Source organism: Triticum urartu, chromosome 3A (genome assembly GCF_056163025.1).
Source record: "Triticum urartu cultivar PI428250 chromosome 3A, HENAU_Tu73, whole genome shotgun sequence".
Classification (NCBI taxonomy): domain Eukaryota; kingdom Viridiplantae; phylum Streptophyta; class Magnoliopsida; order Poales; family Poaceae; genus Triticum; species Triticum urartu.
This window is the reverse complement of record NC_141875.1, coordinates 262,267,442-262,284,346: the sequence shown is the minus strand read 5'-3', so window position 1 is coordinate 262,284,346 and position 16,905 is coordinate 262,267,442.

Below are 16,905 nucleotides of genomic sequence, written 5' to 3'. Positions count from 1 at the left end.
TTTAAATGCCATAAGTGTGTTTTCATATATACAACATGTATAGGTTGGTTTGTCATGCATGAAAATGGTACAGATGGATAGATTGAATTTTTCTGATAATTTTTCATATATAACTTATTTCAATCTGAGCTACGATTGAATTTCTATGAATTTTTGAAGTTTAGCTAATTTTTGGATTTTCCTGATTTAATTTAATACCAGAAAATGAATAACTGTGTCAGCATGACAGTGGCATGACGTCAGCGAGTCAACCGCGGCTGACCAGGTGAAACCTGACGTGTGGGGTCCACACGTCAGTGACTCAGTTAGTTAACAGGGTTTTTTTACTAATCTAACTACAATTAGTGGCGCTGGGGCCCACTATCAGTGTCTCAAGGTTAACTAAGTGGTGATTAGCTTAAGTTAATCACCTGGTAGGTCGGGCCTGCATGTCGGGCCAGCGAGGTTAACGCCGGCGACCTCTGGACGCGGCGGCGTCCGCGTTACAAGCCACGGGGGCAGCGACTAAGGGCACCGGGGCGTAGCCCGGGCTCTCACGCATCCAACGGAGCAGGTAGGAGGAGCTGGGGTGGCCGGAGCTCGTCGAAGCGAAGCTCAAGGCGACGGCCGGCGCGCAGGTTCAAGCGGGATCGAGCTACGGGGCACGTCAGGGGCTGAGGAATGCCTCGACGGCCTCCTGGCATCACCAGGAGCACGGTGACGCGCGTGGTTGCGAGCTGCAGCGGCTAGCGCGACGGCGGCGACACGGACAGCGACGAAGAGCTACGACCATGGCGGGGAACGAAGCTACAGCGAGCGGCAAGCCACGGGGTTAGGGGCGGGACGTGCAGGAACTCATGTTGGTTCGGAAGGCGTGCCCAGCGGCTCGGGGGAGGCTCTGGAGTCAACGAAGCGGCGCCGGCGATCTCGGGTGGCCGGAGGTGAAGAAGACATCGGTGACGGCTCCGCGAGGCGTCCTCGGTTGCTTGGCTCGTCGAGGATGTAGAGGATGTCGCGGCGGAGCTTGCAGACACGGAGAGAGGGCGAGGGGGAGGCGGTGGCTGCGACTACGGTGAACGGTGGCGACGCAGCGCTCGGTCATTCACGGGAGAGAGCGAGGGAGAGGAGGGGAGGCCACAAGAGAGAGAGAGAGGTGCGGGGCGGCGCGTGGCGTCGTCCAGGGCGACGGGGGAGTGAGGCAGACATGCAGGAGATGGTCGGACGCGTGCGTGCACGCTGCGGGCACACGCCCCTGTCCTCCTGGCGAGAGGAGAGGGACGACTGGTAGGGGCCAGTTGGCTGGGCCGGCACAGAGCCAGGGCAGCAAGTGGCCCAGGTAAGTCCAGGTAAGGTTTTCCCCTTTTTTTGTTTTCTATTTCTATAATTTGTTTTCTGATTTAGTAAAACACTAAATTAATTTATTTTCTTCTGAAATTTATTGTAGGAGCTAGTTGAAATATTCCAGAGCCCCTCACATAAAAATCAGAATTATTGGACATATATAAATAAATATAACATATATATATCCAATGCAAATAATTATTGCATTAATTCCAAATGGCCAAAATAAATATTTATGAGCTCCTGAAAATATTTGTTTGAATTTTACCTCTGACAAATATTTTCAGAGAGCAACATGAACATTTTCTTGGACCTTTTTGGAGCAACTTTCATCTGGGTTATTTCCAGAAATGATTTCTGAGGGTTTCACAAATCCCCAATTCAAATTTAAAATAAATTTAAACATGATGCACACATGACTAGCTAGTCTATGTCGTACCAGAACTAGGGATGTGACAACTCGCCCCCACTCGAAAGAATCTTGTCCCGAGATTCAGGAGTCGGCGGAAAGAAAGCGGGGTACTCAAGTCGAAGACGATCTTCTCGCTCCCAGGTAGCTTCTCTCTCGGAATGATGAGACCACTGAACCTTGAGAAACTTGATGTTATGATGTCGAGTGACACGCTCTTCTTGATCAAGGATGCAAACAGGGTACTCTCGATATGTGAGGTTATCCTAGAGATCAAGCATTTCGTGGTCCACTCCGCGGATGGGATCCGAGAAGCAACGCCTGAGTTGAGAGACGTGGAAGACATCATGTACTCGGGAAAGATGTGGGGGTAGTTGCAACTGGTAGGCAACCTCTCCTCGTTTAGAGAGAATGCGAAAAGGACCAATGTAACGAGGAGCCAACTTGCGCTTGATACCGAAATGATGGGTACCCTTCAAAGGAGTAACCCGAAGGTAAGCCTTGTCGCCAACTTCATAAGCCACTTCCTTATGACGGCGGTCATACCGGCTCTTTTGATGAGATTGGGCAGATTTCAAATTCTCACGAATGACGCGGACTTGTTCTTCTGCCTCCTGGATCATATCTGGTCCAAAGAATTGTCTTTCACCGGTTTCTGACCAGTTCAAAGGTGTTCGACATCTTCGTCCATACAGAATCTCAAAAGGAGCTTTCTTGAGGCTGGATTGGTAGCTATTGTTATAAGCAAACTCGGCGAAGGGAAGACACTTCTCCCAATCCATACCTAATGAGATAACACAAGCTCTAAGCATGTCTTCGAGAATTTGGTTGACCCGTTCCACCTGACCACTTGATTGAGGGTGGAAAGCGGTACTGAAGGAAAGATGGGTGCCCATGGAAGTTTGGAAACTCTCCCAGAAATGAGAAGTGAAAAGACTACCATGGTCTGAATTGATCTCTGGTGGAACACCATGAATTGACACTATTCGAGAAATATATAAGTCAGCGAGCTGACTAGTGGTGATATTCTCTCGAACAGGTAGGAAGTGAGCCACTTTGGAAAGAAGATCAATGACTACGGAGATAGCATTATTCCCTTTCTTGGTCCTGGGAAAGCCGATGATGCAGTCCATACCAACTTTATCCCATTTCCACTCAGGAATAGCTAGAGGCTGAAGGGTGCCAGCAGGTCTTTGATGCTCTGCCTTAACACGATGACAAACGTCACAGTTAGCAATGAACTCAGCAATTTCTCTCTTCATCCTAGTCCACCAGAACCTCTGGCGCAGGTCCTGATACATCTTAGTACTACCGGGATGAATCGTGAGAGGAGATTCATGAGCCTCCTTAAGAATTAGTTGTCGCAGATGTTGATTCTTGGGAACCACCAAGCGATTCTCAAAGAAAACAACACCTCGATCATCTATAGAGAAACTACCACCAACTCCCTTCTTAATGTTCCTCTTAATGCAGATAACACCCTTATCAAACTTCTGGACAGTAATGATCTGATCCTCAAGGGTAGGTTTCACCACCAAGGTAGAAAGGAATCCGTGAGGAGCAATGTGAAGGTTAAGCTTACAGAATTCCTCATGGAGAAGTGGTTGGCCCTGCTGCAACATGAGATTGTTGCAATTGGACTTACGACTTAGCGCATCAGCCATGACATTGGCCTTACCGGGAGTGTAAGTGATCCCTAAGTCGTAATCTGAGATCAACTCCAACCAACGTCTTTGTCTAAGGTTCAAATCTGGTTGGGTGAAGATATACTTGAGACTCTAGTGATCGGTGTAAATCTCGCAACGCTTACCAAGGAGGTAATGTCGCTAGGTCTTAAGTGCATAGACGACGGCTACAAGCTCTAGATCATGTGTAGGATAATTCTCCTCATGTGGATGCAACCGTCGAGATGCATAGGCAATCACATGGCGATCTTGCATAAGAATGCAACCTAGTCCCTGTCGTGAGGCGTCGCAGTAGATAACAAAGACTTTAGTAAAATCCGGTGGCACAAGTATGGGAGCGGAGGTCAGGCGTCTTTTCAGTTCCTGAAAACTATGCTCACACTATGGGGACCACTCAAACTTTTTATCTTTCTTGAGAAGTTCCGTGAGAGGTTTGACCACTTCGGAGAAGTTCTCAACGAAGCGGTGACAATAACTGGCTAGGCCAAGAAAACTCCTAACTTTCTTAAATGTTTTAGGCGGAGTCCAATCAAGAACGGCCTGAACTCTCTCGGGATTGACAGCAATGCCCTTACCAGAGATTACGTGGCCGAGATAGGTCACTTCCGGCAACCAAAATTCGCACTTGGAGAACTTGGCATAAAGGCGGTGCTCTCTGAGTTTTTCTAACACAAGTCTAAGATGTTTGGCATGCTCTTCCTCGTTCTTCGAGTAAATAAGGATATCATCGAGGTAAACCACGACGAACTTATCTAAGTACTCCATGAAGATCGAGTTCATCAAGCGGGAGAAAGTAGCTGGAGCATTGGTTAGACCAAAGGACATGACGGTGTACTCGTACTGGCCATAACGAGTGACAAAAGCTGTCTTAGGAATGTCCCCATTTCTGATCTTGATTTGGTGGTAGCCTAACCTCAAATCCATCTTGGAAAAGACTGAGGATCCAGCGAGCTGATCATACAGATCGTTGATCTTGGGGAGCGGATACTTATTCTTTATCGTGACCAAATTAACGGGACGATAATCTACAACCATCCTGTCCGTACCATCCTTCTTCTTGACAAAGAGGACGGGGCAAGCCTAGGGAGAAGAACTAGGACGGATGAAACCCTTTTGCAAGGATTCATCGAGTTGTTTCTTAAGCTCAGCTAGTTCTAAGGGTGCCATCTTGTAAGGTCTCCTAGAAATAGGGGCAGTTCCTGGGATAAGATCTATGACAAACTCTACATCTCTATCAGGTGGAATACCTGGCAGTTCCTCTGGAAAGACATCCGGAAAGTCACAGACTACTGGGATATCTTCAAGGTCTGGAAGAGGGCTGGCATTAAGAGAATAGAGTTGACGCTTTGCAACTCTGGTGGAGACAGTGACTATCTTGCCAGATGGGTGTGTAAGCTGAACAGACCTGGTGAAACAATCAATCTTGGCATGATGAGCTGTCATCCAGTCCATACCCAGGATGATATTAATATCTGGAGACTTGAGGGCTACAAGTGATGCAAGGAATACAAGTCTGTCAACAAGGATTTCATTGCCATGGCTTATTCTGGTCGTTTGCCATCTAGACCCTGGAGTTTGGATTTCAAGCAGAGTGGGCATATCACAAAATGACATGTCGTGCAAACGAGCATAGCCTTCAGAGATGAAGGAGTGAGATGCTCCGGTATCAAATAGAACCGAAGCTGGATGACAGTTGACAAGGAGTGTACCAAGAACGACATCCGGATCATCATGAGCGTCTTTAGCTGAGACGTGATGCACATGTCCATGTTCAGTGGGAGCTGACTTGACACTAATCATCTTGCGTGATGGCTTACCACGGCCAACCGACTTCTCAGACTCGGGTGGAGCATAGTTGGTTTGAGAGCAGTCACGTGCATAGTGTCCTGGCTCTCCGCATGTGAAGCAAGTCCCTGAAGTAGGACATGGACCTGCATTGACAAGCGGTCTACCAATAGACCTGGGTGGAGCATGTAACTGAACTGGGTGCGGTGCCACACAAGAGGCCTCGGTGTATAACCGGGTGGAAGAGCGGAGTTCGGAACCCAAATCCGGCGCTTCTGTGAACTAGAACTGGAGGAAGAACCCAAATCACGGGTGTGCTTACGAGACTCCTCGTAAGTGAGTTGAGTTGTCTCCGCATTAATGGCCTTGTTCACAAGAGCCTGGAATGTATTGCAATGGTGCAAGTGGAGATCACGACGCAACTTGGGGTTGAGACCCTTCCGGAACCTAGCCTGTTTCTTAGCGTCTGTGGACACTTCTTCTGTAGCATAGCGGGCAAGGTTCTCAAACTCTCTACTGTAAGCATCAACATCCATCTTACCCTGGGTGAAACTACATAACTCTTCTCTCTTGCGGTCAATGAGAGCTTGAGGAATGTGATGCTCGCGAAAAGCCTCAGTGAAATCTCTCCAGGTAGGAATCTGACCAGCTGGAAGCATACCCTCATAGTTTTTCCACCAAAGACTAGCAGGACCTTCCAGGTGATATGCAGCGTAGGTGACCTTGTCACTTTCAGCTACGTTCGCAGAACGCAGCTTGTGAGTGATACTATGAAGCCAGTCATCTGCATCGAGTGCTTCAATGGAATGATGGAACGTAGGTGGTTTCAGGCCAATGAAGTCATGAATGGACGCAGACTCTTTGCACTAGTGTGCGGTGTTCTCCTCAATACGTGCTAACAAGCGGTTAGACTCACGCTTGTTCTTTTCCATCTCTAACATGAACTCTGTCAACGAAGGCTGGTCGGGAGGATCCTCATCCCTACCATCTCCGTGGTTCCGGCTACGAGCAACAGAACTTCGGTTAACTGACGACATCCTGAAGAACCAACCAAGGAAACAAGGATGATTCAGCATCATCATAAGGATGTAGAATATAGTACAAGGAAAAAGTATCTCTCGAACTCCTAGGACAATTCCGGCAGCATAACGACAGTAAAATGCTCAAAATGAGACATCCTGCAAATGATGGGGTAGTACCATACTCAACATCATCACTCAAGGTTCTATGATAGTACTAAACAGACTACACCGGAAGTACTCGAACTGGGATATGACTCTGATCAACCATTCCTAAGAGACTACAGAGTGGTAACACGTGATCCTGATAGGCGGAAGAGGAAGCCTAGTTCCTTAACCCCGTAGGAAAGATAGGATGACTCAGATCAGAATGCATGAGGTATAAGGAGTAAAAAGAGCCTTACGTTCCCTTCCACAATCAATTCCCCTATATAGCTAAAGAATTTCTAGACTCAACTTCGACCAGGTTGGCTTGGTAATCCTACAGGCAGTCAGGCTCTGATACCAAAGCTGTCAGGACCCTGATTCTAAGTTACACCGATCTAGCCTGTAACACCTCATATCACTTTGCGGCCTCACGCACGGTATCCCCACGGGTGTCGCCTTACCATGGCCCGGGACCATTTGTGCCTTTTGGCTCACGTATATGATAGTGTCGCTAGCATCCATATGACAGAGAACCCGGGCCGACATGACTAGTCGCGAACCCAAAGTGGCACTAACTTACGGGGACAGGCATACATGAAACAACATCTAGCATGTCGGTTAGCAGCGTGTGAATCTGGGTTGTAGCAACTGGGCTAACAGGACTCCGGAAATCTGGGCTGTAGCAGGCTAGCCGGACTCTGGAAGTCACCACGTGACATTTCCCCGAAAGGATAGACATAGGAACGATGTGAATCACACGCCGGCCAGTCTAAGTGTTCCGGAGCAGTAGTGCTAGGCTAGCAGGACTCTGGTGAACCGGGCTGTAGCAGACTACCATGGCTCAGTGGAAGCACTAGACTATATTTCCCCATAAGAGAGGCTACCCAGGATAAACAACTAGGTTGTCGGATCCCACACATAGCAATACACGTCACACGTACACATAACATGCAAGTATGTGCTGTACAACAAGGCATCACAACATAACTCAAACTCATATAGATAAAGGCCCAGAAGAGCCACATAGCACTAATACAAACAAAGGTCTCATGACCCATCATTCAGAGCATACAAGCAACGGAAGCATTACATGTCTGAGTATAGACAACTACAAAAGAAAAGGCTGAGAAGCCTGACTATCTACAAGTCCCTCCCAAGGGTACAAGATCGAAGCTGAGGTAACAGGTTACTCGTTGAAGTCCAAGCGCTACTACTAGTGAGACAGATGTCTCTCCTGCAAAACATAAATAAAGCAAACGTGAGTACAAAGGTACTCAGCAAGGCTTACATCAGATCCTATCATACATGCATTTGTATCAATAAGGTAATGTGGGGTTTAGTTGCAGCAAGCCAGCTTTGACTCAGTGGCTATCCTGTTCTACGACTACGAGTAACTTCTTTGAGGTAAGAGAGCGCACACGAGTCCACTAAACACCACACCAATACACTACTATGGATTCATTCCCGTCTCCCTACGAGAAGGCCATCCATAACACTCACACTTGTCTTGAGCATTTTAGAGTATCCAATTTAAGTTGTCTATGTACCACGTAAGCATCCAAGAAGTCCATAACCGAGGACACGGCTATTCGAATAGATCATGATAACCCAGCAGGGGTGTACTGCTTCACACATGCTCTCACCACTTATCACCATGTACACGTCATGTATCTCGGAAACCTTCAAGCGGAAGCCTGGCAAGGGTGTCGTCCACGACCTGACTAACCACACAAGATTCTAGTCCAGGTTTATCGCCTATTCGGGTTCCATCCGCAAGGAGATCGAGCCGGGGTTTTGCTCACGGCCCCAAACGATGTGTACAGGGTTCCCGAGCCCACCATCCGGGTGCCACTCAGTACACCAGGCCACGGTGCCTAGTCTGTCCCAAGTCCACCCTGTCGGGTGCCACTCGGTAGAAAAATAGCAACCTACAAACGCCAGAAACTAGTTGCAACTCCTAGACAGAGATCAAGTTGATTAATAAGTCGAGAGGGGCACTTAAGCATTCCAATGTGTGGTAGTAGCTAGTCATTGGACGACATACACGGAACTCAGTGCTTAAGGACGGTTCCAGTGAGACAACCCATCATTTACTCCTACATGGCCTCTGACCGCTACCTTTACCAAATCGTGTTCACACGCTTAACTCTCAGCACCAGAACATATCGTAACATTCCAATTCATTCCCGATGAATCAGACCTGACACAACTCTAAGCAATAGCAGGCATGGCATGGTAGGAACACAACATGGCTCAATCAACTCCTACACATGCTAGTGGGTTTTAACTATTTACTGTGGCAATGACAGGTCATGCAGAGGAATGGGTTCAACAACCGCCGCATAAAGTAGCAGTTGAATCTTTGTTTTCCTAATGCAATAAATAAGAGCAGGAGCGAGAGAGTAGGATTGTATCGGAATGAACAAGGGGGTCTTCTTGCCTGGTAGATCAACAGGGGGGCACTTCTCCATAGACAGGTACTCTGGATCGGTCTCCGGAGCAGGACCTATCGAGAAGGAACGGTGTCGACAATCAATACACAATCATATGCAACAATATGATGCATGAACATGGAATGAATATGTGATGTGCTTTGAGCTAATGCATTTAGCATTCAACTTGGCAGAGGTCCATTTGAACCAAAGGTTCAAATGCAACTCTAATTTAACTCCCTTTAAATGCCATAAGTGTGCTTTCATATATACAGCATGTATAGGTTGGTTTGTCATGCATGAAAATGGTACAGATGGATAGATTGAATTTTTCTGATAATTTTTCATATATAACTTATTTCAACTTGAGCTACGGTTGAATTTCTATGAATTTTTTAAGTTTAGCTAATTTTCTAGATTTTCCTAATTTAATTTAATACCAGAAAATGAATAACTGCGTCAGCATGACAGTGGCATGACGTAAGCGAGTCAACCATGGCTGACCAGGTCAAACCTGACGTGTGGGGTCCACACATCAGTGACTCAGTTAGTTAACAGGTTTTTTTTTACTAATCTAACTACAATTAGTGGCGCTGGGGTGGCTAAGTGGTGATTAGCTTAAGCTAATCACCTTGCAGGTCGGGCCCGCACGTCGGGCCGGCGAGGTTAACGCCGACAATGTCTGGACGCGACGGCGTCCGCGTTAGAAGCAACGGGGGCGGCGACTAAGAGCAGGTAGGAGGAGCTGGGGTGGCCGGAGCTCGCCAGAGCGAAGCTCAAGGCGGCGACCGGTGCACAGGTTCGGGCGGGATCGAGCTACGGGGCATGACAGGGGCTGCGGAGTGCCTTGACGGCCTCCTGGAATCACCAGGAGCACGGTGATGCGCGTGGTTGCGAGCTATAGCGGCTAGCGCGAAGGCGGCGACACGGACGGCGGCGAAGAGCTACGGCCATGGCGGGGAACGAAGCTACGGCGAGCGGCAAGCACGGGGTTAGGGGAAGGACGTGCAGGAACTCACATTGGTTCGGAAGGCGTGCCCAGCGGCTCGGGGGAGGCTCTGGAGTCGACGGAGCGGCACCGGCGATCTCGGGCGGCCGGAGGTGAAGAAGACGACGGTGACGGCTCCGTGGGGCATCCCCGGTTGCTTGGCTCGTCGAGGACGTAGAGGATGTCGCGACGGAGCTTGCAAACACGGAGAGAGGGCGAGGGGGGGCGGTGGCTGCGGCTACGGTGAACGGCGGCGATGGCAGCGCTCGGTCATTCACGCGAGAGAGCGAGGGAGAGGAGGGGAGGCCCCGAGAGAGAGAGAGAGAGAGAGAGAGAGAGAAAGAGAGAGAGATGTGGGGCGGCATGTGGCGTCGTCCAGGGCGTCCAGGGCGACGGGGGAGTGAGGCAGACATGCAGGAGGTGGCCGGACGCGTGCGTGCGCGCCACGGGCACACGCCCCAGTCCTCCTGGCGAGAGGAGAGGGACGACTGGCAGGGGCCAGTTGGCTGGGCCGGCACAGAGCCAGGCCAGCAAGTGGCCCAGGTAAGTCCAGGTAAGGTTTTCCCCTTTTTTGTTTTGTTTTCTATTTCTGTAATTTTTTCTCTGATTTAGTAAAACACTAAATCAATTTATTTTCTTCTAAAATTTATTGTAGGAGCTAGTTGAAATATTCCAGAGCCCCTCACATAAAAATCAGAATTATTGGACATATATAAATAAATATAACATATATATATCCAATGCAAATAATTATTGCATTAATTCCAAATGGCCAAAATAAATATTTATGAGCTCCTGAAAATATTTGTTTGAATTTTACCTCTGACCAATATTTTCAGAGAGCAACATGAACATTTTCTTGGACCTTTTTGGAGCAACTTTCATCTGGGTTATTTCCAGAAATGATTTTTGAGGGTTTCACAAATCCCCAATTCAAATTTAAAAGAAATTTAAACATGATGCACACATGACTAGATAGTCTAGGTCATACCAGAACTAGGGATGTGACAGGCCGATAGGCCAGTTGGGCTAAAATTTATCCATGAAGACTATAGGCCGTTAAGAGGCCAAAAGTTACTTCGGACAAGAAATAGCCCAGTTTCTACATGGGCCATTAAGTGGACTAAAGTTAAACTGGGCCGACAACGTCCCAGATGCACCACGGGCCGCTAACAGGCCAAAACTATTTATCGGGCTGAACTGGTAAATGGGCATTTAACAGGCTGAAATACAACCCTGTCTTTGAATGGGCCCAAAAGAATGGTGGCCTGTTAATGGGCCTGATCCGATATGGGTCGTAATTTGGCCCAAAACACGGCAGGCTATGAACGGGCCTGGTCTGATATAGGCCTCAATTTGACCCAAAACATGGCAGGTTGTTAACGGGCCAGCCCACTAGTGTCTGAAAAAACATGGTGGGCCTTTAGCTGGGCCGGCCTTTTTACCTAAAATTGGCCACTGTTGGGCTGTGCCACGTGTCAACATATCATAGGCGTCTTCCGTCCATTGTAGGAATGACATATGTCCCAACGATTAGCTGACACGTGCATTATTCAGTGAATGAGAATTTCACACGTGGAAAATCCCCATCGGTCGGGGTTGTTAACGGGTTATCGGATCCAAACCAGAACCCGATAGCTTAACGGCGACCCGTTGCGGTGGATGCCACGTGTCGATCACCCTTGACAAAACACTTCTATGATGCATGATTTATCGTCATGGAAGTGGACACTTCCATGATGATAATTTTGGTAATGTCATGGAACACTTCTACGACAGCACGGGTATGACTATCATGATTCTGTCATAAAATTTTCATGGATGTACATGCATGATAGAAAACGTGACCTACTGTGACAAACACGTATCATCACGGAAGTGTATTTTTTTGTAGTGTAGACACCATCACGGAGGGGTTCATCATGTCCATTGGTGCCTCTCCGATGATGCATGAGTAGTTCTTTGTAGACCTTCGGCTCCGTAGTTAGTAGCTAGATCGCTTCCCCTCTCTCGTTTGCTTCTCAATACAATGGTCTCTTGGAGATCCATATGATGTAACTCTTTTTGTGGTGTGTTTGTTGGGATCCGATGAACTTTGAGTTTATGATCACATCTATCTCTTTTTATCCATGAAAGATATTTGAGTCTTCTTTGATCTCTTATACCCATGATTGCTTATAGCCTCATATTTCTTCTCCGATATTTGGTTTTTGTTTGGCCAACTTGATCTATTTATCTTGCAATGGGAAAAGGTGCTTTGTGATGGGTTTGATCTTACGGTGCTTGATCCAAGTGACAGAAGGGGAACCGACACGTATGTATCGTTGCCATTAAGGATAACAAGATGGGGTCTATTTCTACATAAATAGATCTTGTCCACATCATGTCATCATTCTTATTTCATTACTCCGTTTCTTCATGAACTTAATACACTAGATGCATGCTGGATAGCGGTCGATGTGTGGAGTCATAGTAGTAGATGCAGGCAGGAGTCGGTCAACAATCCTAGACGTGATGCCTATATAATGATCATTGCCTATATATCATCATGATTATTTGAAGTTCTATCAATTGCCCAATAGTAATTCGTTTACCCACCGTTTGCTATTTTTCTCGAGAGAAACCACTAGTGAAACCTACGGCCCCCAGGTCTCTTCTTTATTATATTTGCCTTTGCGATCTATTTTGCTTTGCTTTTATTTTCAGATATATTAAAACAAAAATACAAAAATACCTTGATGCAATTTATTCTTATTTATTTTATCGCGTTCCCGTGAGATCTATCTATCAAATTATTACAACTCTCTCACGTCTATTTGCCAATTTCTGGCGCCGTTACCCAAAAGGGATTGACAACCCCTTTAATACGTCGGGTTGCGAGTATTCACTATTGCAGGATGCTGCTAACGCGACACTACGATCAGAGACCCTTCGAAGAAACTGTGTGCGATGCCATAATCCCAAACGGTGGTGTAAAAACCATCAAAAATGGTGCAAAACGTTTGCGATGTAGGATGCATCAAACACGGTTCAGATTTTAGTTGCGTGTGCGATTGAGGGCATACGGTTCAGTTTAGTTAACCATTTGCGATGAGGAGGAACAAAAGAAATGAGCAGCCAGATGAAGGTGTGTGCGATGTACAGCATATGGTTCACTTGGGTGAACTATTTGTGATTAGGCAACACAAAATAAATGATCAGCCGGATCAAAGGTGTGTGTGATATATGGCATGCAGTTCACTCGAATGAACTGTTTGCGTTGAGACATGACAACAGAAACGGTTCAAATGAACAAGATGTGTGTGATACGAGGCAAACAGGTCTATAATTGGAAATGTGTGCGAAGACCGATAAAAACACAAACGATTACTACTAACAAGCCGTGTGTGTTGTGAGCAAATGATTGCTGGTATAAAATTGTAAGTGATTGATGAAAACATCACCGACGGGTTCCATTGTTTAGTCCGTGTGCGATGTGATTTTCTTTGTCCGCATAACATATATGCTCTGTCTAAAGAGCATCAACATATATACTTAAAATGACAGCATTGCATAACCAAATTAAGCATACAATTACACAAGTGACTACACACATAAGATTTCCACACACCAAAGAAAGCAATTACATGCATACTAAAGTAGGAGAAACAAGGATCTAATCATCTACTTATTGTTGCGACGACGCTTGCCATTTCTCTGCTTCCGGCTGGATCCCTGGCCGTTTTGGGGAAGGAGACACTTCCTCATGTCAACGATCCGCCTGTACATGACGTAGCTCGTGTACGCCTCCTTGGACGTGTACACGACGTGAGCTTTGTCGAGTTTCTTCATCCAGTCCAAGTGCCAGGCACGCTTGTCCTTGTTGCACGAATCCTTCATGTCTCTCTAGTAGGGGTCGAGGATGGCCTCGGCGAGGTGAACCAGTGAGTCCTTCTCATGCTCCTTGCTGCCCCAGATCTTGCATTGGCCCTGGATGTCGATAAGATTCTGGCAGGCGATGCCTGAATTCTCGAGCGCCTTTACATCGTTGGTGATGTCCACCGTAGCGAACATGTAGTGGGGGTTGTTGACAAACCTGGCAAAACGCTCGCAAGGCCTTGTGGCCAGGAAATAGTGGTAGACAAGGACGTGGTGGCGCATGCACATCTGGGCGACGGCGACCTCGAGACAAGACCCGACACGAGCGCGGGTGTACTCGAGGTTGAACCCGACCACCTTGTACTTCTCCGCGGCAAGCAACAGCTCCATGATGTGGATGGAGTGCTCCACCCAAACCAGGTCGTTGGTGTACATCACCAAGAGGTCCATGAACCTTCTGTGGGTGTCCACCATGGCACGCATGGTGAACTACTGCTCATCGTCGGCAGCCGCTCGGAGCGCCATTGGAGCCGTGCAAGATACCCTCTAAGAATCTCTCATGGTGGGTGTGCTTCTTGCAATGGTGGGGCGCGATCGAAAGGTTTAAGAGACATAAGGGTAGGTTAAATGGCCACTGTAATAAATGGAGGTCGGCCGGCATGTAATCATCACGTCTTGTCATGGCATTCATAGCGGAGGATTCCAGTGCACGCTTGACAACACCGCACCGCACGCGTGGGCTCTAAGAGGCGCCAAATGTATCGTCAGTGAGCCTGTTCCCGCGCTACTGCGCTGTTGACCGTGCAAGCTTCCCGCCCGGCTAGTTGGGCCACGCGTCGGCTAGAAGAGGGACAAATCATGGGCGTTTATTGGCAAAAAGCTTTGTAAAAACGAAGTGTGTGGAATGACTTCGCTCATAAGTTCACCCTTGGGTGATGAGGTCAAAGTTACACAAAAGGGTGATGATGGACACTCGAGTGTGATAATTAATTATGTGCTCTACAGTGCACACGATGGAAGAAACCAACTGTCTGCAGTAATGTCGAAGATCGCAGTCGAGTTAGCTATATAGATCATGTGCTGTGAGATCGACAAGGTAAACTGATTCGAGAATGGTTAATAAAATCTAAGACCATTGCATATGAAGGTCAAAATAGTGCTAGAAATATACGAGTCTCATACGATGTCATTTCAACGATTGTACCACAAAAGCTCAAAATGTTATAAGTTCAAATTCCAGAGTTATATGGCTCAAATTCGAATATTACAAGGTTCAAACTGATATTAGAAATGAAATTCAGCTCATCAGCTGCAAACGCTCGCGCTGATCCGCTGAACATGGATATCAGAGAGGTTCAAACTAATATCACCGCTTCCAAGTCTGGCTTTGAAACCTCACAATTTTTGCAAAGGGGTCAGCCACTGAGAAGTCATGTATGCAGTTGACACGATGACTTCTGATTACAATGTCATCTGAAGTTCCGAAATGAAATTCAGCATTTTTGGAGCCTACTTCATTCTGCCGCAGGCACCGGCGTTGATCAACAAACCATTCATTTTTGCGAAATAAATGTAGGGTAAACCTCATTTCCTTCAGCACCCTTGCTCTGAGAACAAAGAACCTAGCAAATATAATCTCCGGTAAGGTCCCTCGGTAGGAGTTCAAAGTAATTTCTGAGAGATGCAGATCTAGGCATTCGACGTGCTTGTTATATTGTATCACATTATCCACCACTGGGCCTAATCTTATCTACAAAAGAAGAAAACGTGTTAGTCCCTACATGCAGTTTTGAACATTACTACAAGCCTAGCTATTTGGTTTGCAGGATTTGTAAAATGCACTAACATGCCATCTTCGATCTAACATGATTAACATGGGCATTTGATTACATTCTAGAAAAATGTAGCCTTCTTTACAAGAGGTTGGAGTGGATGAAAAGTTCCCTAAGAAAACTAGTACACATGAATCCAAAGGAAAAAATGCTTATTTATTGTAACCATATGGATCAAGCAACCAATATGGGGGGGTCATGTATGTACTGAAATCGTCCAAAAGAACCTTCAGAAATCGTAGTACATTGTCATTGTAAACTTGGAAAAAGGTGTCACAAATTGAACTCCCTTATCGTTAACATTTAACAGGAAAGGAACATCACCTCGATATATAGCTTCTCCAGGCACGGAAAGCATATCAGGAAACTGACAACTTGCTCCAGGTTGGGCCCGATAGATTCTAGTGCCAAGACCTTCACTGTACGCCGTTTCGGGGTCAAGCTTGTTGGAATCATTTTGTGAATGATAGATGAACAAACATCTTCAAAATTAGAAATAATATTAATTTGTAGAAGGGGAGTTAGAAGGGGGCTGTTGTACTTGAATGGGTGTGCATCCAATAACAAGTTTGGAGCATTTGTCAGACGAGTAGCCCACCACTGTCAATTTCGGCGCAGAAATGACATTGATTCTTGTTGGACCTTTGTTGATCAACTACAAGTAATCTCTCAAGTGCAGGTGTGTCCTAGATGACCATACCGTGGCACACATCTTGTGATGTCTTCCCGCCGCACCAGCAACACACATAAATAGTCCGGAGAGTCATGGAGGTGATGTGGAAGGTACGCAACCTATTGATCGCCTGAAGACGAAGGTACTCGAGTGCAATACAGCCGTGGAGCAGGCGCTCCATATCACCCTTTGAGAGGCAGACGGCGACGAGCTCAAGGTGCTTCAGTCATGGTAGAATAAAAGTAGGCGCGTCATTAAGGGACGGGAAATGGCAGTTCTTGAACTTGGCAATGCGCAGCGTGGGCGCAAGGCGGAGTGCGGACGTTGGTAGCAACTGCATATGCCCATCATCAAAAGTGAGCTCCTCGAGATGATCTAGGGCGGGGGATCGGAACCAGTCGTCAAGCTTGGCTCAGTCCTTGCCATTGGAACGGAACTTGCCCATTCTCAGGCCTTTGGTTGGGCCAAGGTGACTGCCAAGGATCTTGGAGAATGCATCCAAGCTTTTGTGATAGCCATCGCAGAGCTCGTGGGTGTCAATGAGGTCGAGAGGGCTGGAGTTCCATAGGGCGCACCACCGCCAGGAAAGGAGGGTTGTACGCGCCCCATATTTGATTAGGAGGAGGGCGGTGATGACCCTCAACATATCATCGGGGAGGCTGCTGATTAAGTCTAGGCCTGTTGAAGTCGCTTGCGGTTCTAGCTCGCCCCGCCTCTGCTTGTTGGCAGCCCTATTCTCCACCTTCGGAGTCTCCTT